We start from the raw sequence: 26,018 nt of genomic DNA on the forward strand, positions 1-26,018 counted from the left end.
TTAGTTTAAGAACAAATAATAATTATAAAATTATAAAAAAGGTATTAAAAGCATAATAATAAATTTATAATAGTATATAAAGAATTATAAAAATAAACTATTGTGATGTGGAGCCTAGAATCAAAGGTTTATCTGGTGTGATTTTGTTCCCACATTATTTCTGCAAGGCTTTGGTGGCAGCACCCCCAAAGCCAAAAATGCCCCTATATTGTAAAAGGTGTCAACTAATATTTTTCCTATTGGATGACTTATTCTAGCCCTAATTTTGTAAGCAACAAAAAAACTTGTATAAAAAGGCTTTAGTGTTAGGGATTTCATAATGTAACGGTGATATTGTAGCTTCTTGTGTCACTATTGAGCTATAAGGGATTACCAATTGTAAGCACTAGATAATAATTATATTGGACATGTTGTTGGTGGACATACCCTAGGGACTAGCTATACCATGTTTAATCTTAGTGTCTTATGTTCTCTATTATACAATCTACTGCTTTCTAGTATTGGTTATATTTGCATGTAACTATTATTTCTATCTAAGGTTAATCCTAACAAGTGGTATCAGAGCTAGGTTGTCATCATTTTTTAAAATCTAGATCGGCATCATTTTTTAGTGATCTTCTGCAGGAAGGTCTCATGGTCGAGTGGGAGTGATGGCAGATGAGAGTAAGACAAGGGTTGACAAGTTTAATGGGAACAAATTTTAGGTATGAAAAATGCAAATGGAGGACTATCTTTATCAGAAGGATTTATGGAAGCTATTGGAAGGAAAAACCAAGAATTAGAGATCTATGACAAATGACAACTAGGATCTTTTAGATAGAAATACACTTGGAAGAATTCAATAATGCCTAGCATCATAGGTGGCATTTAATATTACAAAAGTGAAGATGATAGAAGAGTTGATGCAAACCCTAGAAAAATTGTATGAAAAGCCCTCCACTTCAAACAAGGTGTTTCTCATGAAGTATTTATTTAATATGAAAATGAAAGAAGGTGGATCTATTGCAGATCATTTAAATGCGTTTAATACTGTTACTAGTTAGTTATCTTCTATGGGTATCAATTTTGATGAAGAAATTATGACTCTCTTGATTTTTGTTCTTTGCCTGAAAGCTAGAATGGCTTGATAATGGCTGTAAGTAATTCCATTTCTGGATCTAATACTCTAAAATATGATGATATGATCAGTGTTATTTTGAGTGAGGAAACTCGTAGGAAAATCTTAGGTGGATCTACATCAGGAAGTGCTTTGAATGCACAAAGAAGAGGTAGAATGACTGAGAGAGGAAATAATTTTGGAAATCATGAAAAATCAATAGGAAAGTCAAAGGGGAAGAGGTCTCAATCCAAAGGACCAAGAGATTGCTAGTACTATGGGAAATTATGGCATAAGAAGAAATATTGCTAGACTTGAAAGAACAATGAAAGAGATAAACGAAAAGGGGACAAGGAGGCAAATGTGGTAAGTAAAAAATCTGAAGAGGATGCTTTGCTTCTTTCTTTAGAAAGTATTGATAATTCATGAGTTTTAGATTTTGGTGCTTCATTTCATGCTACACCTCATAGTTGTTATTTTATTGATTATGTCCAAGGGGATTTTGGGCTTGTTTATTTGGGGGGTAATGAACCTTGTCAGATTGTTGGAAAGGGAAAAGTTAAGATTAAGTTGCAGAATGGAAATCATTGGCTACTACATGAAGTAAGACATGTTCCAAGACTGAGTAGGAATTTAATTTCAATAGGGCAACTCAGTGATGAGGGTTGTGTAGTTACTTTTAATGACAAAAATTGGAAGTTTCAAAAGGTTCCCTTGTAGAAGCAAAAGGTGTGAAAGTAGGCACCTTATATCTTTGTACATGTCATATTATTCCTTCTACTTAGATTGTTTCAGAGAAAAATGAATATTTAGGAATAGTTGATGTAGTTGAGTAAGGAGAACCTATAGATTCTGATACAATACTATGGTACAATAGACTTGGTCACATGAGTGAGAAAGGTATGAAATTACTTCATTTAAAGAAAGTTTTACAAGGTCTAAAATGTGTCAATATGGATTTTTGTGAAAGTTGTGTGTATGAAAAACAAAAGAGAGTGAGTTTTGTGAAGATTGAGAAGGAAAATAAAAGTGAGAAATTAGAGCTTGTGCATACAGATGTATGTGGACCAACTCTGATATCTTTCCTTAGTGGCTCTCATTATTATATTACATTTATTGATGATGCAACTAGAAAAGTATGAGTTTATTTCCTTAGACTAAAATCTAATGTATTTCAAACTTTTAAGAAATGAAAATGATTGGTTGAAAATGAGATTGGAAAGAAATTACAATGTCTTAGATTTGATAATGGTGGTGAGTATTGTAGTCACAAATTTGAAGATTATTGCTCTATTAATGGTATTCATAGATAAAAAATTATTTCAAGGACTCCATAGGAAAATGAAGTGGTTGAATGTATGAACAAGACTATAATGGAGCATGCAAGAAGCATGAGGTTGCATGTAGGGTCACCCTTAAATATGTGGGCAAAGGCTATTAATACTATTGTATATTTGATTAATAGAGGCCCCTCTACTCCTTTAGGTTGTGGTATTCTAGAGGAAGCATGGACTAGTAAGAAGGTGAATTATTCTTTTCTCAAAACCTTTGGTTGTGAAGCATTTTCTCAAATAGATTCTAAAAATATAAACAAGCTGGAAGCTAAGTCAAAGAAATGTGTATTTATTGGATATGACATTAATGAATTTCATTATAGGATTTGAGATTTTGAAAATTGTAAAATTGTAAGAAGCAGGGATGTCATATTGACCGAGAAAGTGTTGTACAAAGATCTGTTGCAGCAGCATCAAGAGAAAAAAGATGATTATGTAGTATGGGATGATATTCCAGAAGTTGACACTCTAGCAACTCCTCATGATCTGTAACAACTGCAACAAAAAATACCACACACCCCAATGAATGTTAGATGGTCAACAAGGCTAAGTAGACCTCCCAAAATATTTTCTCTTTCTTTGTATTCTATTTTACTTATTGATGTTGGTGAGCCTAAATGTTATGATGAAGTTGTGTAGGTGGATAGAAAGATTCAGTAGGAGTCTGCAATGAAAGAAGAAATGGACTCTTGCTGAAACATAAGAAATGAGATTAATGCAAGTTTCCTATAGGTAAAAGGGCTTTATAGAATAAGTGGGTTTATAGGTTGAAAGAAGAGGATGGAAGTAAGAAAATATTTAAAGACAAGTTAGTGGTAAAAGGATTTACATAGAAAAAAGGCATTGATTTTGATGAGATATTCTCTCCCATTGTTAAGATGACTTCTATTCGCACTGTTTTAAGTATTGTGGCCACTAAAGATTTGCATTTGGAATAGCTTTATGTTAAAACAACCTTCCTTCATAGTGATTTGGATGAAGAGATATATATGTCTCAACCATAGGGATTTGAGGTCAAAGGTAAGGAGAACATAGTGTGCAAATTGAAAAAAAGTTTATATGGCTTGAAGCAAGCACCTTGGCAATGGTATCTAATATTTGACAGTTTTATGCATGAGCATGGATATAGTAGGTATCATTCAGATCATTGTTTTTATTTTAAGATTTTGGATGATAGTAGCTATATTATTTTATGTTTATATGTTGATGATATGCTTGTAGCTGGGTCTAACATGGATCACATTAAGGGGCTGAAATACCAGTTATCACATGCATTTGCTATAAAAGATTTGGGAGAAGCAAAAAAAATTCTTGGTATGAAGATTTGAAAAAATAGAAAGAATAGAAAATTGAAATTATCTCAGGTTGATTATATTGCAAAGGTGGTGGAATGTTTCTCTATGGAGAATGCTAAAGTTGTCACTTAGTCATTTAAAGTTGACTAAGGAGATGCGTCCCAAGACACAAGAAGAAGAGGATAAGATGTCTAAGGTACCTTATGCTTTAGCTATAGGAATCTTGATGTCTGCTATGGTATTTAATAAGCCATATATTGCACATACAATGGGAGTTGTTAGCAGGGATATGAGTCATCCAAGAATTGAGCATTGGAATCTAGTAAAATGGATTCTCAGATATCTAAGAGGAAAATCCAATAAGTGTTTACATTTTGGGAGCTCTACTACTAATTTGTAGGGCTATGTTGACTCAGATTTGGTAAGGGATATTGATACCAGGTGGAGTGCTATAGGTTATGTATTTACTATTGGTGGGTAGGAGTGAGATGGGTCTCTCAATTATAGAAGCTTATAATAGCTAATCGGAGCAATGGTTCATGAGTTATGGCCTTTTGAAGTTGGACTACTCAAAATATCTAAAATAATTGTCAAAGATGTATTTGGCTAACTTTATAGGTATTGCTAGAGTTTGTTGACTCTAGGTACTAAGTTTAATGTCTAGAACCTTCCCAAGCAACATAAAATTGGCTATTTAAGAAAGGCCTAAACATTGTCTAGAACAACTCTAGGTGATAGTTTGTAGCTTTTCTTGCGAGTTATTTTAATGGAGGCACCCATGTGGGTTAGCATATTGTACTTGTGAATTCTATAATACCGCATTGCAATGTAATAAGAAGTCCATGTTTTCTTCTCACATTTGTTGTTATTTCTTTGTTTTCTATTATGGTTTATGGTATGAAGGGGAGCATTTGTAGCTTCTGCGCTTTTGCAACTTCATCTCCATCACATTCTTCATAATACTCTGTCAAATCTAAAATATTAAATAGTACTAATATATTCAATTCAACAGGAAACTCTACTTCATACGCATTGCCAAAATCATGCCTTTTCACTATCTTGCATGGTCCAAACTTCTTCATCTTTAGCTTATTCTATATACCCACTAGAAAACACTCCTTTCTCAAATGAACCATGACTTCATCTCCAATCTAAAATTCTTTATACCTCCTTTTCACATCTTCCTTAGCCTTATATTGTGTATTCATCTTTATGATGTGTTTCCTCACCTCCTCATGGATGTTCTTCAAATGTTCAACAAATTCTTCTGTTTTAGCACTACTTATCTCTCCTTTATCCAACCACCTCAATTCAGAAGCATTTCTAGGGCTACTCCCATATACAATCTGAAATGGTGATTTGCTAGTACTCCTATCGATAGAATTATTATATGCAAATTATGTTTGTGGTAAAATCATATCCCATCCTTTTGGCTTGTCTCCAACCAAACATCTTAGCAAGTTTCCCAAACTGTGATTCACAACATATGTCTATCCATTAGTCTATGGATGATGTGATGAACTAAACTTCAAATCTATCTTCAACTTCTTCCACAATGTATGCTAGAAATACCCAAAAAATTTGGTATCTTGAACTAAAACTATACTCTTTGGAAGACCATGTAGTCTCATCACTTCTTTGAAAAATAACTTTGCTATATGAATAGCATCACTAGTCTTCTTGCAAGGAATAAAATGTACCATCTTTGAAAACCTATCAACCACCGCAAAAATAGAATCATGCTTATACCATGTCCTTAGTAATCCAAGAACAAAATCCATGTTGATATCCTCCCACAACTTCTATGGTACAGGTAATGGGTGATACAACCCTGTATTCTACTTCATTCCTTTCTCCATTTGACATACTCTGCAACTTTTTAAAAACTTCTTCACATCTGATTGCAACTATGGCCAGTAATAATTCCCACCAATCAAAACTATGGTTTATCTCTGCCAAAATGTCCAACCAATCCTCCACTATGCTTCTCCTTGATGAGATTCTCTCTCATTGAACTTCTAAGAATGCACAACTGGTTTCCTTAAAAAAAAATACTATCCTGGATCATGAAATCTAACCACTTTGTCCTATCAAGTCTAACATGTTCTGTACAAGCCTTCCACACTTCACCAAAATTAGGATAATCTAGATACAAAGTATTGAGTTCCTTGAACTCAATCACCTTTATCTACATTTCTATCGGCAAAAGTTGTCTTCTACTGAGAGCATCTACAACTCTATTAGACTTCCCACTATTGTGTTTCAAAACAAATGTGTAGCTCTACAAAAACTCAACCCACTTCAAATGTCTTTTGTTTAATTTTCTTTGACTATTCAAATATTGCAAAGCTTGATGATCAGTATACAAAAAAAATCCTTAGGAAGAAGATAGTATCTCCAATTCTTCAATGCTTGAACTATAACATAAGATTCCTGATCATAAACAAAATATTTTCTTTTTCCATCATTCAACTTCTCACTAAAATAAGCAATATGTCTACCTTCTTGGCTCAAAACAACTCCTATTGTAGTACCACTAACATCACAGTCCACTTAAAACACCTTGTTAAAATTAGGAAGTGCTAAAATAGGCTATTCAATAACTTTCTATTTCAACAGATTAAAACTCTTATCTACTCCTACAATCCATTTATATTCTTTCCTATCCCCTCTCATTATTTCAGTCAAGTGTCCACAAATACTGTTAAAACCTCTTATGAACTTTTTGTAAAATCTAGCTAGTCCATGAAAAAATCTTACCTCAGTCACACTCCTTGGAGTAGGCTATTCAAGGATAGCCTTCACTTTTTCGAGGTCCATTTTTAGACCTTCTATTAAGACTATAATCCCAAGTACACTAACTCATTTACAAAATTGTACTGATTCAGATTTATCAGAAACTTTTCTTCCCTCAACTTATCAAACACCATGCAAATATGAATCAAATGCTCCTCCAATGTCTTACTAAAGATCAATATATCATCTAGGTGAAAAATAACAAACTTACTCAAAAACTCCTTCAATACCTCATTCATGAGCCTCCTGAAAGTGTATGGTGCATTGGTTAGCCCAAAAGGCATGATTAACCACTAGTCATATGAACCTTCTTTTGTTTTGAAAGAATTCTTCTACTCATCACCTTCTTTGATACAAATTTGATGGTATCCACTCTTCATATCTATCTTCATGAAATACTCAGATCCACTCAAACAGTCCATAATATCATCCACCTTTGGAAATGGAAATCTATAATGTATTGTGATCTTATTGATACTGTGAGAATTTGTACACATCCTCCATTAACCATTCTTCTTTGTTACTAATACAGTTGGTACATCACATGGACTCAGACTCTCTCGAATCAAGTCCTTCTACAACAACTCATGAACTTGCTTTTTCAACTCTTCACTTTCTGCTAGTGTCATTCTGTGCACTGCCGTGTTTGAAAAACTAGCTCCTAGAACCAAATCCATTTGATGACTAATCTTCCTCATTAGGGGAAATCCATCAGGTATTTTATTTGGTACAATATCACAAAATTCTCCCAACATATCTACAATGTCTACAGGTACCTCTATTTCTTCTTTACTATCTTTTAGAATTATAGAAAAACACACATGCTCACACTTCATACCTTTTAGAAACTCTTTTCCATCAACAAAACATATTCTGGCAGCACTACATACCTATTCTTCTTTATCATTCAATAGTTTCAACTTATGTTTTACTCCATCCTTGGTCAGAGTGTAGGTATTTGCTCACCCATCCTATACAGCATGCCTGTCATTCTTCCATGGCCTACCCAACAATATATGGCATATGTCCCTAGGTATGATATCACATAACACCTCATCCTAGTAGCTTCCAATATTGAACTTTACTAAGCACTTCTCATTGACCATGACCTTGTGGTCATCTTGCACCTAAGTAATATAGTATGGACACAGGTGTTTCTATCTCTTCAACTTCAACTTGGTGACCATCATTTTTGACACCGTATTGTCAATACTTCCACCATCAATGATCACATTACAACACTTATCTTCACGTTTACACCTTGTGTGAAACAAGCTCCTTCTTTGATGAAGTTCATTCTCACCACTCAGCAGGAATTTTCTATTAACTAGGACTTCTCTTTCAACATCTTCAAAATGTGATGATTTGACATCTTCATCAACATGTGCAACTCTGGCCTAGCCTTTTGTTCTTTAGTCTATCCTTCCTTAGAACTGGGAACATCCAAATGCTTTATACCCTTCTTCTTTGTAGTGAAAACATTTTCCATAAAAGCCTCCTCTTCTAGATCATTGTCCTCTTCCTCTTCCTCTCTGATCCCTATTGTTCTAATCATGGAAATGATTGAAATTGTTTCCCCTCTGGTTCTAAATACTACTTCTAGCCTCATCCTTGTTCTTCTGATCATCATTACAACCACCATAAGATCATACACCAGATCTTCCACCATGACCTCTTCCACTATTCTTGTTGTCAAATTTATTCCTTAGCTTCTCCTCAACTCTTAGGGAAAATTGGTATGTCTCCTCAATACTGTTCATTCAAATCAAACTTAGCTCATCCTAAATACTTGGCCTTAACCCATTAAGATAATGAGAGACTTTCTCCTTATTAGCTTATGCATGGCTGGTTCTAATGAGAACTTGGTAGAATTCTTTGGTATACTCTTGAGCTAATTTTCCTACTTGCTTCAACCCTTACATTTTCTTCAACAAATCAAGCTCATAATCTAAGGGAATGAATTGTTGCTTCAATTTAGCTATCATCTGATCCCATTTGATGATTTTGTCTTTTCCCTTTCTATTTCTCTCCAACTGAGTCACCTGCCACCAGATCTTTGCATGTCCCTTCAGTTTTTCCTTCACAAACTTGACCCTATCAAGATCCTCAATATCTCCATGCTCAAACTACTCCTCCATTATATTGATCTAGTCGATTAGCTTCTCTAGGTTAAGATTTTTTGAAAATGTGGGAACCTCAAACTTAGGTCTTTTTCAAATCTTGGAGATGACCCTAAAAATCCTTTCTTCTTCTAGGTTTAGAACTGCCTCTACTTCAGCATTTTTGTCTACTTTGTCCTCATCCTCACTTTCATCTCTCATAGGAAGAGTTGTTCCTCTATGTATTTGTTCTTCCAATGTTTTCATTTTTCTTTGGAGGGCTAGGTATAACACCTACATCTCTTCCACCATGCTCTCTTCGTGAAAGCATTTTCATGCTTCCATTGAAACCCTAGTGCAAATGGCCTCACAATTGGAGATCTATCTACATGCTCAGCCCAAACCACGATCTTGGTACGAACTACCTCATAGTCAACATTCTATCCACACACTCAAAAATCTAGCTCTGAGAGCACTTGATAAAGGGTGCTCCACTCCCCTTAATACCATAAACCATAACAAAAAATAAAAAAATAATAGCAAATGCAAGAACAAAATATGGACTTCTTATTTGTTTGATGAGATCCATTTTAGGAACATGGAACAGAGGGGAAATTGTAGAGGGGACTTGATTTTGAATTTAGAACCAATCACTAGAGCTATAATGTAGAGGGCTTCTATTATATTATTCTATTTTCGGTGCATGCAAAGGGATAGTCCCCTTATGGGCTAGTACATTTAAAGGGCCCCCCTACCATTCTATAGGCTCTATGGCTATTGCTGCAGGGAGGGCCTACTATTTATAAGTATTCTAGGGGCTATTCTAAATTCCCTTACTATTTATAAGGGAAGGGCATGTCACTACGAATGCAGTATTATAGAATTCACAAGTATAATATGTTAACCCACATGGGTGCCTTCATTACAATAATTTGCAAGACAAGCTGCGAACTATCACCTAGTGTTGTTATAGACAATGTTTGAGAATTTCTTAAATACACAATTTTATGCCACCTAGGAAGGTTCTAGACATTGAAACTTAATACCTAGGGCCAATAGACCCTAACAATACATATAGAGTCAACCAAATACATATTTGACAATTATTTTAGATATTTTGGGTAGCCCGACTTTGAAAGGCCATAATTCACAAACTGTTGCTCTGATTAGCTATTATAGCCACTTTTCAGAAATGTCATCTCTTGATCTACAAGCTTGGAATTGTGCTATCACTTTTCTGTCAAGCTTTTGGACCTCAGTCAAGCACTCTGAGGCCTCCAACGGTGAGCCAAAATATTTTTCTACAAATTTTTTTGCTGAGAATCTGTAATAACTTCTCTAATACTTATGCTTGAGCAATGAGAATTTTATGGTAGGCTTACAACTCGAAAATGAACTTTCCTATAGAAAATGATATCATTCTGAGCTCATACAACAAACTTACTAAAAATAGAAAGTTCCCATAAATAGTAACTGCACTATCTACTAGTCCTTATTAAAATGGAAAAGACTGAAAATAAAACATTTTTGGGTGATACAATATTGCTCTTACACCTAAGATGCTCCTACATCAGCAAGTAAAATACATAGTGCATGCCAAGTGAATAGAGCAAGCCGAGTGATCAGTGTGAGTCAAGCAAACAGAGCATGTCGAGCATAAGTCTCCAAACAATACATGTCAAGTAATATGATAGTTAGTGTCAAGCACTAGCATGTGTTGAATAGATAGTATGTGTTTACTAGATAGTATGTTTCAAGTCACTTAGGTGTTGAGTAGTTAGAGTGTGTTGGGTGATTCAGGTGCTGAGAAAATAGAGTAGTTTGAGCTATTCAGAAGTTGAGTATTAGTATATAGAGCACAATGAAGACTGGTCATCAGAGCCTATGGGTGTCGAGTGAACATTTTATGACATAGATATTTTTCATGGAGCATAATTCAATGTAAACCATTTTTTGTTGACATGAACATGAATAAGGAGGGAGTCATATTATGCATCCCTATGCAATGCATGCATCCAATCAGATTGAGGGAAGCATTAAGAGACATACGGATCAACCACAATCATTGATTCTAACCTAATTTCATTTCCATAATGTTTATAAAAGAATGAAATCCTAAGGGTAACCTAATTTTGTGAAGGAGGATACTAAGTAGAGTATTTGGTGTGAAGAAAGCATGGTGAATATGGCTAAGACAGAGTTTCACAATAAAGAATTAGTCTAAGAGGAACAGAGATAGGCAATGAAAGGTTAGAGAAGATATATCTGATTAGGAGGATTGAGAGATGAGTTGTAAAGAGGAGATATAATATCAAGTATAAGGTGCTAACTGAAGGATTAGGTACTAGATCATTCTAATAGGTGATACAAAGTAGTCTTAACAGGCTTTTGTAAAACCCTTAACTAAGTTCTTACTTAATTGTGAGTTTAAATCCTTTAGCAAGGTGAGACCTAATAGTATTTGTAAGCATTTAATAGGGCATACCTCTCATAGTGTAGACCATATTTTATGATCAAAATATTGTAGCCATAATAGGCCGCACTTTGCAACTATAGTAGTAAAGATTTGTGGGTGTCATCCTCGCCCCAGTTTTACCTTCTCTTTAGAGTGTTTCTGGGTAACCAAAATCTTATGTGTTATGTGTTGATTTATTTCATGCTTTAGATGTGATGAATGGTTACATATTTTAGTTTACATGTTAAGTTATGAGATGGATGTATGGTAAAAATTTTAAGAGGTAAAAGTTTCAAGTGTTGATTTACCCCTCCCCCTGCCCCCCCAACCCAGAACTCACTTTTCCATTTTTAATTCTAGTATAGTGTTCTAGCACAACCCATAATTGATATGTTCCTTCTTTTAGCTATACCATTCTAAGGAGGGGTCCTTGGTGCTAATATATGTCTTTTGATTCCTTTTTCATTGTAGAATGTGTTGAACTCATGTGAAATGAATATTTCACCACCTCTATTAGATCTCAAACACTTTAGACTCTTCCATGTTTCCTTTTCAACTCTAGGTAAATACCACTTGAATTACTAAAAAGCATCAGATTTAATTTTAAGAAACCTTAGAGCCATCATTCTAGAGCAGTCATCTACAAATAGAATGAAATATTTATCTCCACAATAAATTTTAACACCAATGGATCCACATAGGTTAGCATGAACCAATTCCAAAATATCACTGGTTGTATATGTTTTACTCTTAACACAAGACTTGGTCATCTTTCCTAATTGACATTGTTTACACATAGCATTTCCAAGCTTCTTTAGTTTAGGAAATCCTCTTACATTCTTCATCTTAGTGATATTCACCAAATTGTAAAAATTCAAATGACATAATATTTTGTGCCATAACCAAACATCTTCTTGGTGTGCAAACATACATGTCTCTTTTGATAGGTCTAGATAGAATAAGTTATCTCTTGTCTACTCACCAATCCCAATTATCTTACCATAATAATCATGGATCTTGGCCTTCATGTTGAGAAATTTAACTATATAACCTGATTTGTTTAGCTATGAAACACTCAACAAATTGTAGTTTGTTGAATAGTGCCTTTTCCTTTTATAACACATGGGATATCATTTCCAAATTTAATATATCCACCATTGTATGGACCAATATCTTCAAATTTGACTTTATTACCAATCATATGATTGGAACATCCATGTTAATTATCCATCTATCACTTTTGTTTACATAAGAAATTAATACAGTTTTCTCATCTTCATCAAACTCTTCTTTCATAGCAACATAGAAAACTTCATCAACATTACTCTCATATTCATTATTAGTCCTCTCTTCAACAATATAACAAGATCTCTTACCTTTTTCATGCTTGCTTCTTCTGTAGCCTTTGTCATCTCTTATTCTTTTGTACTTGTTTTCCTTCTTTTCATCCTTATCTTCTTTGTCAAGACATTTAGCATCAATATTACTAGCTTTGTTACATGAAAATAAAATGATAGGTAATTTATCTTTGTATTTACCTCTTCCTCTTCCTAACCTTTTTTCAATGAGGGTTTTAATTTCATCAATCTCATCGTTAGAACTATCACTTTCACTATTCACATGTTTTTCTTTCTTTCTTAATAAGAATTAATTGTGACTTGAAATTATATTCAATGGTAGCAAATGTGTAGTTATCAAAATTAGACTTCTAAAAAGCAATAAGTCTACCAACTACACCTTCTAAAGTAAAATTGTTACCTAGTGTGCATCTTAGTTCTTGAATTATAGAGACTCAAATGGTAAAGATAGGGAGTAGAGTCCTCAATACCTTTCTTATCATTGTTTCATCTTCAATTGTTCCATTTTCTCTCGAATAGCATTAACAACCACTTTAACTCTTATGCAGTATTGTACTAGGTTCTCACCTTCCACCATTCTTGTATCATCAAATTTACCTCTTAGGATTTTTTCTTTGGCTCTTGGTACATTTTCATCACCTCCATATATGGTCTTCAATCTATCCCAAATCTTCTTTGTAGTGTATTGCAATATTTTAGGTTATTAAACTCGACATAGCTTAGGGCTAAGAAAATCTCCAACATTACTTGGTTGTGATCTAATTTATGTCTCAATTCTTTAGTATTTAGAGGAGTAGCTGCAATCTCTACATATTTGTTGCTCATAAAATTTATAGTAGCATCACTGGTACTAGATATGTGTAGCTTCATCAAGGTCTGCCATGCAAGAAAGTTCTTCTTATTCAGCTTGGGTACATCTCTCTTGTTTGTCATGATCTTTAGCTTTAAGAACCTTCAAAATTTTCTTTGGAAGCACTTAACTCTGAAACCAATTATGAGAAATGTTTACAATAACTAAGAGTGGGGAGGGGGCCGAATTAGTTATCTAGGCCTATATGTACCACTTGAACTATTAAACATTAAACACATCAATGTTTTGTTGATCATACTTAACTTGTTGTTGCTCAGTTTGTACTGTAAAACTATCATAAAATTAACTCATATTGCATAATGAAAAAAATCATCACATGTAAAATATTTATAAGATATTCATCATAGTTTGACACAATGATTTTACATGGAAATCCAATTTGGAAAAAACCACCAGCAACATGTCACTCTTTTTCACTCTTTTGAAGTGAGCTCTATTAGGAGCCAACCATGTCAAAGGTTTATAATACACACTGTTGAATGTGGCCTGGTTAGAGGATTTAATCATCTTGTTAGGAGTGGCCTTGTAAGAGGACTTTGATCATTTTGTTTAGAATGTCACCTGGTTAAAGGATTTACATAGACTATTAAGTATTCCAATGATTATTAGGTCAATCTCTATTAAAAGGATTTCAATACAAACTTTTTATAATGATAAGAAAGAAAAAAAAGGTTTTTATCTATGTGATTACAACTCATTGTTCTGATTTAGATATTTGTTTAGTCCTTATATCGGTTCACTAATAAGCCTTTCATCATCATCTCTGATCTTGATCTACTTGGATAGACTTCAAGAAATCAGTCTACACTTCTCATCAACACTTGAGCATTCTACTCAAAATCACTTATCAATAACGACATCACATATGCAATCTTTCTCCTTTAGCTTTGCATCCACATTCTTGTGTGTTTCTTTTGATCAACCTTGCTCTGTATATGAACTCTCTCATAAACACTTGCTGGGCTCAGATAGACTTGTTTGCACATGATATCAAAAGTTTTATTTCGTATCCCTTTAAGTAGGCAATTTGTGCTTTACTATTTTCTACATCTACCGTAGATCTTAGGGTTTATGATCAACTTCAACTTGATTCAATTTATCTATACAACTTCTTGATCATCCTCTAGAAACTTCTCTAGAATCCTTCTATTAGGTCTCCACCTAATCACCACCTTGAATTTAATGATCCAACTCATCAATCTAATCTTCAACATGTTTTACATCTCCCAAGAAATCAACTAAGTCAGCTTGTTCTTATGAATCCTTTGAATTTGATCTTTTACTATCACTCAAAAATTATTGAATTTTGATACTCAGTCAACACTGAAATACTTAGTCATTGTTTAATCTTTCTAGCTTGTTATCAACTAAATTTTTTGGTTGATGCTAATGCTTGGTCAACATTGGATTTTCTTGGTACTTACTATGGCTAAGTTAACACTAGCATTACTCGACATTTCTTAGTAATTTACTCATTTTCTCAGCTTGTCTTAGCTTCCTTGACATAAATAATTACTTTGCTTTATCAAAGTCTATCTAATCAAATATCCATTGTAACTCTCATTACATAACTTCAAACTTTCCTCTAGGTTCTATAGTTATGAGTAACTTTCAAATCCTCTTCATCAAATGACTAGATATGACATTTAGATTAGGTATCAATATGTTGCATCAATAGATTTGACATTAATGACAAAAAAAAAATTGTTCCAATTGTAAGTTTCCAACAAGTACAACACCAAATATATCTTATGGAAACCTGATTGGAGTGAAAACTACAATGTGATAATGATGCTCACAAATTGTCTACTCTTATAGAATATATTCTATTAGGAGCTTGATCAGTTAAGGGTTATAACAACACTATTAGGTGCTACTCGGTTAAGAGATTTTCCTTGAGACCTGTTAAATTCTTTACCCTAGTAAGAGTAACCTTGTTATATGATTTTAAATAATCAGTTGGGAATGTTACTTGATTAAAGGATTTTTCAAAGGGATCTATTGGGATCCACCCAATCAAGGGATTCTTCTACTACAATTTTTAGGGAGTAATAGATAATAAATAATTTATAATTTGTATTGTCCCTACTTGATAGTATCTAGTAAAGCTCCGAAACTCAAGAACATACCATACTCTATCCTTTGGTATGATCACACTCAATATTATGACCTCCTCTATGATCACAACCTTCTAAAACTTTGTATTCCACTTGGAACCAACAATCAACCACTAAGGTCTTTATTTGTTCACCCTTAAGTGGAATTTATCTTAATCATAAAACTCAAACCTAAATCCAATGATCCAAATTGATTATGATGAACCTAACCATTCGTTCTCTCTTTCCTTCTAATCATGTTGACTCACATTCCATGTCTACCTTGGAATTGAGCCATGTCATAAGTCATTTGACCATGTAGAAACTTCTTAAAGAATCTTTCTCAATTTTTTTTACCTCAATCTAATCAATTTTTTTCCATAAATCACACATCAACCTTTCCACTGTCCAAATGTGAAAATGATATGGATTTGGTAGAAGGGTTGTTGGAGAAGGTACAACATGCAAATGAAGAAAGAAAAACCATCCACAATGCTAAAACTATGAAATATTTAAGATAGATTAGATATTGATTTTGAAGTGGTCCTCAAAAAGTCTAAGTTGATTAAATGAAAACTTGAATCTTCCGATAAATATAATTATGCAAAACATAAGTTACTAGGGTGTAGACATGAGACTCCCATAGATCGAACCCATAGTTGTGGTGACTGACTAGGGAAGTATTGTACATACTTGTACAAAAGAGCTTAGGGTTAGGGATTTTCATAATGTGTGATAAAAAAATTACTTTTTGTGACAGTATTGAGCTGTAAGGACTTACAAATTGTAATCATGTTGTAATCATTGGATCATAATAATATTGGACTTGTTATTTGGTGGATGTAGCCCAAGGTTTGGGTGAACCATGTTAAATTCTAGTGTCTTGTGTTCTCTTCTATGCCATTTATTATTTTATGATATTGTTTATATTTGCATGTAATTGTTATTTCTATTTGAGGTTAATCCTAGCAAGTGGTATCAGAGCGAGGTTGTTTTTTAGTTATCCTTTTTCAGAGAGTCTTATGGTTGAGTGGGAGCAATGGCAGACAAGGGTAAGATGAAGGTTGACAAGTTTAATGGATATAACTTTCAATTATGGAAGATGCAAATTGAAGCCTATCTTTATTAGAAGGACTTGTGGAAGTTGTTGAAAGGAAAATCCAAGAAAAAAGGAACTATGACAGATGAGGACTAGGAGATTTTAGATAGGAAGGCACTTGGAAGCATTCGAATATGCTTGGCACCATCAGTGATATTTAACATTATAAAAGAAAATAGTTGATTCAAAATTTAGTGAAATTGTATGAAAAGCCCTCCACTTTAAATAAGGTATTTATCATAAAATATTTATTTAATATGAAGATGACAGAAGGTGGATCTATTGTGGATCATTTAAATAAGTTTAATACTATTACTAGTCAGTTATTTTTAGTGGGTATTAATTTTGATGAAAAAATTAGGGCTCTCTTGATTTTGTGTTCTTTGCCTAAAAGCTAGAATGACTTGGTAATGACTGTGAGTAATTCTATTTTTGGATCTAATACCCTAAAATATGATGATGTGATCAGTGTTATTTTGAGTGAGAAAACTCATAAGAAAACCTCAAGTGGATCTACAACAGGAAGTGCTTTGAACACACAAAGCAGAGGCATAATGACTAAGAGATGAAATAATTCTAGAAATTGTTGGAAATCTAGAGGAAAGTCAAAGAGAAAGAGGTCTCAATCGAGAGGGAAAACTAATTGTTGTTATTGTGGGAAACTAGGGCATAAGAAGAAAGATTTTTGGACTCGAAAGAAGAATGAAGGAGATAAACTAGAATGGAACAACAAGGCAAATGTGGTAAGAGGATGCTTTGCTTCTATCTTTAGAAAGTGTTGATGATTCATGAGTTTTAGATTCTAGTGCTTCATTTTATGCTACACCTCATAGAGGTTATTTCATTGATTATGTCCAAGTCAATTTTGAGATTATTTATTTGGGGGATAATGAACCCTGTCAGATTGTTGGAAAGGGAAAAGTTAAGATTAAGCTGCAGAATGAAAATCATTGGCTCCTACATGAGGTAAGACACATTCCAAGGCTGGGTAGGAATTTAATTTCAATAGTGAAACTTAGTGATGAGGGTTATGTAATTACTTTTAATGATAAAAATTGGAAGGTTTCAAAAGGTTCCCTTGTAGTAGCAAAAGGTGTAAAAGTAGGCACCTTATATCTTTGTACAGGTCATATTATTCCTTCTACTTTGATTGTTTCGGAGAAAAATGAGTGTTCAAGAACAATTGCTATATATTTTGATACAATACTATGGCACAATAGATTTGAGCACATGAGTGAGAAAGGTATAAAATTACTTTATTCAAAGAAAGTTCTACCAAGTTTGGAATGTGTTAATATGGATCTTTGTGAAAGTTGTATGTACAAAAAACAAAAGAGAGTGAGTTTTGTGAAAAGTGGGAAGGAAAAGAAAAGTGAGAGATTAGAGCTTGTGTATATGGATGTATGTGGACTAGCTTAGGTATCTTCCCTTAGTGGCTCTCATTACTATTTTGCATTTATCGACGATGCAACTAGAAAAGTATGGATTTATTTCCTTAGACAAAAATCTAATGTATTTTAAACTTTTAAGAAATGGAAATGCTTGGTTGAAAATGAGACTGGTAAGAAATTAAAATATCTTAGATTTGATAATGGTGGTGAGTATTGCAGTCATGAATTTGAAGATTATTGCTCTACTAATGGTATTTGTAGACATAAAATTGTTCCAAGGACTCCACATGAGAATGGAGTAGTTGAACACATAAATATGACTATAATGAAGTGTGCAAGGAGCATGAGGTTTCATGTAGGGTTTCCCTTAAATATGTGGGTCGAGGTTGTCAATACTTCTATATATTTGATTAATAGAGGTCCCCATATTCCTTTGGGTTGTAGTATTCTAGAGGAACCACAAACTAGTAAGAATATGACTTATTCTTTTATCAAAACCTTCAATTGTGAAGCATTTGCTCATATAGATTTTGAAAATAGAACCAAGCTAGAAGCTAAGTCAAAGAAATATGTATTTGTTGGATATGGAAATGATGAATTTGGTTATAGGCTTTGGGATTTTGAAAATCATAAAATTGTAAGAAGTAGGGATGTCATATTCAATGATAAAGTGTTGTACAAAGATCTATTGCAACAACATTAGAAGCAAGAAGATGATTATGTAGTGATGGATGATACTCCAAAAGATGACATACCAACAATTCCTCATGATCTACAATAACAAATGCCACACATCTCAGTGAATGTTAGATGGTCAACAAGGCTAAGTAGACCTCCAAAAAGATTTTCTCTTTTTTTGTACTCTATTGTACTAATAGATGCTGGTGAACTTGAATTTTATGATGAAGCTGTGTAGGTGGATACTAAGATTCAGTGGGAGTCTGCAATAGCAGATGAAATGGACTCCTTGTCCAAAAATAAGACTTGGGATTTATGCAAGTATCCTATAGGTAAATGAGCTTTATAGAAAAATGGGTTTATAGGTTCAAAGAAGAGGATGGAGGTAAGAAAATATTTAAAGCTAGGTTAGTTGTAAAAGGATTTGTACAAAAAAAGCATTCATTTTGATGAGATATTCTCTCCTATTGTAAAAATGACTTTTATTCACACTATTTTAAGTATTGTGGCTACTAAAGATTTTCATTTTGAGCATCTTGATGTTATATGATGATTTGGATGAAGAGGTATATATGGAACATCCATAAGGATTTGAGGTCAATGGTAAGGAGAACTTAGTGTGTAGATTGAAGAAAAGTTTCTATGGCTTGAAGAAAGAATCTTGACAATGGTATCTGAGATTTGATAGTTTTATGCATGAAAATGGAAATAGTAGGTGTCATTCATATTATTATGTTTACTTTGAGAGGTTGGATGATGATAATTACATTATTATAGTTAGCACGTTCATTTTCTATGAAGGATTTGGGGGAAGCAAAACAAATCTTTGGTATGAAGATTTTTAGAGATAAGAAAAATAAAAAATTGACATTATTTTAGGTTGATTACATTGTGACGGTGTTGCAACATTTCTCTATGGAGAATGCCAAAACTGTTAGCACACCTTTACCTGGTCACTTGAAGTTGACTAAGAAGATGTGTCCCAAGACACAAGAAGAGGATGATAAGCTATCTAAGCTACCTTATGCTTTAGCTGTAGGAATCTTGATGCATGCTATGGTATGTATGAGGCTAGATATTGCACATGCATTGGGAGTTGTTAGCAGGTATATGAGTCATCCAGGAACTAAGCATTGGAATATAGTAAAATGGATTCATAGAGATTCAAGAGGTACATCCATTAAGTGTTTAAACTTTGGAGGCTCTAATACTAATTTACAAGGATATATTGACTCAGATTTGGTAGGGGATATTGATACTAGGAGGAGTACTATGGGTTATATATTTACTATTGTTGGGGTAGCTATGAGCTAGGTTTCTCATTTGCAAAAGGTTAATGCTTTGTCCACTACAGAGACAGAGTATGTTGCTACTACAAAGGTATCCAAGGAGATGATATGGCTTCATTTCTTCCTAGAATAATTGGGACACCCTTAGAGGGATAATTATTTGTTTATAGATAGTTAGAGTGTCATTCATCTTGTGAAGAATTATGCTCTGCATTCAAAGACAAAACACATACAATTATGGTACCATTTCATTTGGTCAATTTTGAATGATGGACAATTAGAGATGGCCAAGATACATATAGATGAAAATCCAATGGATATGTTGACAAAGGTAGTGACAACAAAGAAGTTGAACTCCTCTTTAGCTTTTGATGGTCTTCTAGATTGTATAGAATAAAAGAACAACTAGGGTGGTTTGATCTAGTGGGAGCCTCATGGAGTAGTGACATAGCTACAAGATTAGTCTCCAAGTGGGAGATTATTAGTTTTTGGTGACTGATCAAGGAAGTACTATACATACTTGTATAAAAGAGCTCAAGGTTAGGGATTTTCATAATGTGTGATGCAAAAATTGCTTCTTGCAACAATATTGAGATGTAAGAGATTACATATTATAATCAGGTTGTAATCATTGGATCGTAATAATACTAGACTTGTTGTTTGGTGGATGTAGCCTAAGGTTTGGGTGAACCACACTAAATCTTGATATCTTGTGTTCTATTCTCTTTGATTTATTATTTTCTGATATTGCTTATATTTGCATGTAATTGTTATTTCTATCTGAGGTTAATCCTGAACCTCATTATATCTTGGTGTCTTGTGTTCTCTTCTATGTGATTTATTATTTTCTTATATTATTTATATTTGGATGTAATTATTATTAATGTTTGAGGTTAATCCTAATAGAAAGAAATTGAAGGATTTGATGGGATATTTCTAGGTTTTGAGACAAAATATCACGGGGCAATACAGAGAAATGATTAAAAGAAGATATTATATTGTTACAGGTGAGCATCTAGATGGATACCATTGACAATATTATACAAATATGTGATAGTGAAAACTTTCTTCAAAAGGCCATCCAAGAACAGGGCCATAGTCATATTCTGGATATTGTGCATGAGATTTGAAATCACAATGATGTTGCCATAAAGCTTGAGAATAACTACTAAACATCATGTTACAAATGTTGCTTCTTTTGTTGACCATGGAGCTCAGCAACTTCAAATTACTAACAAGCATAAGGAAATACATGTGTCTAAGCATTATTTTGCTTCTAATTATTGTATTTCCTATTGTAACTAGCCTAAAAAAAAGTTAAATGCTCTTCAAATTGTGGAACATCATTACTTTTGAGCTATCTATCTCACATAAAGTGGGCCTTTAGTACACAATCTTAACTCTAGGCTACATCTATACAAAATATATCCAAGTGGGAGGTTTCAAAAAATGCATATGAAGTTAATAGTTCCTCCTAGAAATGATCAATTGATTGGAAGCATTATGAGTTTGAACATTTGATTTCTTGACTTTTTTTTCTTTGATTTAAACCCTAAAAATGTAATAATGTCTTGAATTTGGTTTAAGAGTGACAACTTTCTCTCACGACATCTAGAATAAATATTATGGAGATATTGTGCATGATTGTGAGGATTTAGGCCTCTCCTAAGTTTCTCATTTGAATGTTGTAAAATGTATCTTCAAATATTTCTAGGGTACTCTTCTGTTTGGTTAATGGTATCAACCAAGTGACAAGTTTTCTATTGTTACATATGTCAATGCTGACTATGTAGGTTATTTGGATGACAAGCACAACACTAATGGGGAAGCCTTCTTTTTGGGGAATAGATTAGTCGCATGGTTAAGAAAAATACACGAATCAATTATGCTCTCTACTACTAAATTTGAGTATACTATTTGTTAGAGTAAAGCACTAATTTTATTTTATTTATTAAATAACATTTACTCCCTTCTTAAGATTTACCTCTTAGGGTTTCCCTTTTAGGTTTTCAATCTCCTTCTATAAGGATTAATCTTTTGTAAATATCTCTCATTCTTTTAGTTTGATAATATAATTTTCATATTCTCAAAGCCAAACCCTTGCCTCTTCTTTGTCTTTTCTTCTCTATGACAAGTTGTTGCATGCAAGTGTTCATTGGGTTTTTTGGATTTGTATTTCTCAAATATTTCATTGTATTAGAGCTTGACCTATTCTAGGTTATTTTTAATAGGAGAAAAAGAAGAACAAGGGTTTGATAGAATAGATCTGGTATTTTTCAAGTATTTTCTATGAAAATAGGGAGCTCTCTGATTTCAGGGCAATTTGAGGCCAAACAAACCTCACGGTTGGATTTAGAAGACATCAAAACCCTTATTTTCATATAAATTTTGTCAATTTTAGACAACGTTGACAAGGGAGGGGGAAAAAAATTTCATGTCAGGGTCATACAACCTCTAGCATGCACTCCAAGATGAAAAAAAATCACCAATTTTTTTAATGCATTTTCAACCATTGATGATATTAAAAATAGTGTCACAGTTTATAGATAAAAAATGGTCTATAATTAACCACCACCAGTCATTGTTAACCGCCAATGGCCAATAGTGCATGATCGCCCTAATGCCATCATCGATGATGTTCACCATTAGCATGCAACTGCACTAGCATGCCACTCATGTGCTACCTACATACCACTAGCATGCCACCACCACAGGCCATGCTAGCTGCGCACCACTTAGCCTCCATTTAATTTATTTGAATTTTTTTTTTGCAATTTTATTTACTATGATGACCCTATTAGTTTTTTTGCTCTAACTTGAAAATACAGAGGCATTTTTTGGATCTAAAAGAAGTTCTAGAAAGTTGATTCAAAGATGAACATAATGGTGAAGGTATTTTTTGGATTTTTTTCCAGTTTAGTACCTATTTCTTTTCTCAAAGTTAGATGATGCTTTCTATCTTCCAAAGGGCATGACTTGCTCATTTTAGCTCCATTTTTTTTATCTGAAATAAGCATCAAAAAATTTATTTAGAGATAGACATGGTGGTGAAGGTATTTATTGGATTTTTTTCTAGTTTAGTACCTATTTTTTCTCTCGAAGTTAGATGATGCTTTCTATCTTCTAGAGGGCGTGACTTGCTCATTTTAGCTCCATTTTTCGATCTGAAAGAAGCGCCAAAAATTTATTCTCGAGCACTTTCTAGACTTTTTCATTTCACTAATATTTATTACTAGGTCTTTTTGATACTCAACTAATGTATTTTTTCTCTATTCTTGTATACGCATTCCTTCTGCAAGATGCAATTCAATTTTTTGCATTGTGGGGGTATTTTTTTCTTATTTTCTATTACAATATTAGTATATCAGAAAAATTAAAAACACTTTTTTAAAACAATGGCCAAGACCTCTTCTTGTCTATTACTTCTAAACCCACATTACTATCACACATGGTAATCTAATATGCAATGACTTTTCCATTCAAAGGGTTTGTCGTCTTGTTTAGATATAGTGTAGCCAATATCTTAAAGTCAATATCGAACTTTGAAACAAAGGAATAAGATGGATGAAGCCATGGGTCTAATTTTCTTGAGTGTTTTAGACACCTTATACTTTCATCTTGATGAGTGTTCCAATCCTCAAGAAATGTGGGACAAGTTCAAGGACTTGTTTGGTATCAACAATGAGTTTAGAGCACTTCAAATTGATGTAGAGCTTACTTCTCTTGTACTTGTTGTTCTTTCATCTATTGAGGATTTTCTCATGAGATTCAATAAGTGGAGAACTTTTTTATAGGAGTGTGGGAAAGAGAAGAAAAATGAGTGCATCTATTTTATTCTATCAAAGCTTCAAGGAAACTTTCAGATTTTCTCTTTTACCTTCCATTCCATTATGGATGCTTTGGGTCCCAAATTTACCATGCCTACTTTAGAGATTTTTTTTGTGATCGATTGACTAGAAATTAATCTAATCTTACATAGTTGGATACTATCACAGGTTCAAAGACATAGGCAATGGATGCTCAGACATCTATAGGGAAGCCAAGGCAGAAACTGAAGCCCAAGACATATTCAATAGGCAGTGAGAGTTCCTCCAAGCCTATTCCTAAATTAGATGCTCAAAAACCAATTACGAAAGGCAAACCTTCTAAGTCTGGTGAGTCTTCCTCCAAGACTAAGATGTAGATAGGTGATCATTGCAGTTTTTGTGGCAAGGAAGGGCATGCATTTTCTAGGTGTTGGAAATGTCTTGAGGCTTTAGAGGAGGCCATGAAACATCATATTGTTTCTTCTATGAAGCCACCACCTCCTTTTTTAGGAAAAGGACATGCTTTTTCTACATTATCAATGTCTTCTATAGCTACTTCAAGTTCTTCCCACCACATGACACACTCACCTAATTTGGTTACCTCACTTGCTTAGAGTGTTGCTACACATATTGCAGTAGGTAACTCTACATAGCTTTCAATTTCAAGTCCAGGAACTATCTCTTTAGAGGGTGGTTCACTATAGGATGTTCTGTTGGTTTTGGCTATTACCATGAACCTCTTGTCTATCTTTCAAATTTTTCATTCTAGTTCTGGTAAGATAGTTGAGTTCTCACCATACAATGTCATTATTCTAAACCTCCATGATCTTGACTTGGTTGTTTCTACTAGGAGTGTTGATCTTTAGTCTCACTTATATCAATTTGATAGCTTTGAGAGCTCCAATTCTATAGGTGTTTCTCTTATTTCTCATGCAGACATAGTGAGAAAGCTTTGGCATGAGCATTTTGGCCATGTCAACTATAGATATATACAACAGATGAGTACATAGGAGCTAGTGATTGGGCTGCCTCATATCTCTTGTATCAATGGTGTTTTCTAAGGTTGTGCACTTAGAAAACATCGTAGAGATCCACTTCTATCAAGTAGATCCACACATGCTAAGGCACCTTTAGATTTGATGCACAATGATCTTGTGGCATTCCCCACTCAATCCTTTTCAGGTGCTTGATATGTGCTTACCTTCATAGATGACTTCTCTAGATGCACATGGGTGTAGTTTTTGAAGTACAAGTTTAATGTCTTTGATTCATTTCAAATCTTTAAGACATTTGTGGAGAAGTAGTTTGGTATTTTTTTCTTAGGCGTATTCACACTGACAATGATAGGGAATATGTGAATAAGTCTTTTAGAGAATTTTGCACTAAGCATGGTTTATACCATCAGTTCATAATTCCCCATACCACTAGTTCATAATTCCCCATACCACTCAACAAAATGCGGTTTAGAGTGCAAGAATAGGACATTACATGAGATGGCCAATTGTATGATACAGTCTCGAGCTACGAGTTCTTCACTTTGTGTTGAGGCTATCAATTGTACCAACTATATTTAAAATTGGATGTCTCAAAAGGCATAGCGACATTTGACTCTTGAGGAGGCTTGGACTCATGTCAAGCCTGATGTTTTTACATTATGCATTTTTGGTAGGAGGTTTAGGCATATATTTGAAGTGTTTAGCAGAAATCTATGGAGAGAAAGAGTTGACCACTCATCTTTTTTGGCTATTGTGAGTATGTGAAGGCATACAAGTTGTTTGAACATGATTCTAGAGATGTCTTATTTTGAAAAGATTTTCAGTTTGATGAACAATATCCTCAAATGGAGCCTCCATCACTAGATTCTTCCTCACTATCGAGTACTTCCTCTACTTCTCCATGGGATTATGCATCCTTTGAGGAAGATATTGATATTGATCCCCCTTCACCACCTCCACCAGTTGTTTAGTGAGTGCCCAAATGGGCTCATGATAATGTTGATGTAGCAAGACCTATGGTAGGTGATCCTATAGATTCTCGTCACACTTGTGCTCAAAATTTTGGTACTGGACTATTGAGTCATTCCATTTCAAATGATCCACAATTTTTTTATAGGCAATAGGACACTTAAAGTGGGATAGGGCTATGGATGAGGTGTACTCTTTTTTGATGAAGAACCACACATGGGATCTTTGTCCTCTTTCGAAAGGAAGAAACTTGGTTCGATGTTGGTGGGTGTACCATACAAAGTATGTTGCAGATGGTTCTATTGATAGGTACAAGGCACATCTTGTTGCAAAGGGGTTTTCATAGGTTGAGGGTATTGATTACTCTGAGACCTTCCTCCTGTTGCTAAGA

The 26,018-nt window shown here is 33.9% G+C and overlaps 1 pseudogene; it reads left to right on the forward strand.

Annotated features, from left to right (window-relative positions):
* Window positions 1-1,129: 1,129 nt before the first annotated feature.
* Window positions 1,130-21,178, forward strand: LOC149535356 (syntaxin-125-like; annotated as a pseudogene).
* The last annotated feature ends 4,840 nt before the right edge of the window (window positions 21,179-26,018 follow it).

Source organism: Cupressus sempervirens, chromosome 10, assembly GCF_028749045.1.
Source record: "Cupressus sempervirens isolate cs-2001-9-10 chromosome 10, ASM2874904v1, whole genome shotgun sequence".
NCBI classification, from domain to species: Eukaryota; Viridiplantae; Streptophyta; class Pinopsida; order Cupressales; family Cupressaceae; genus Cupressus; species Cupressus sempervirens.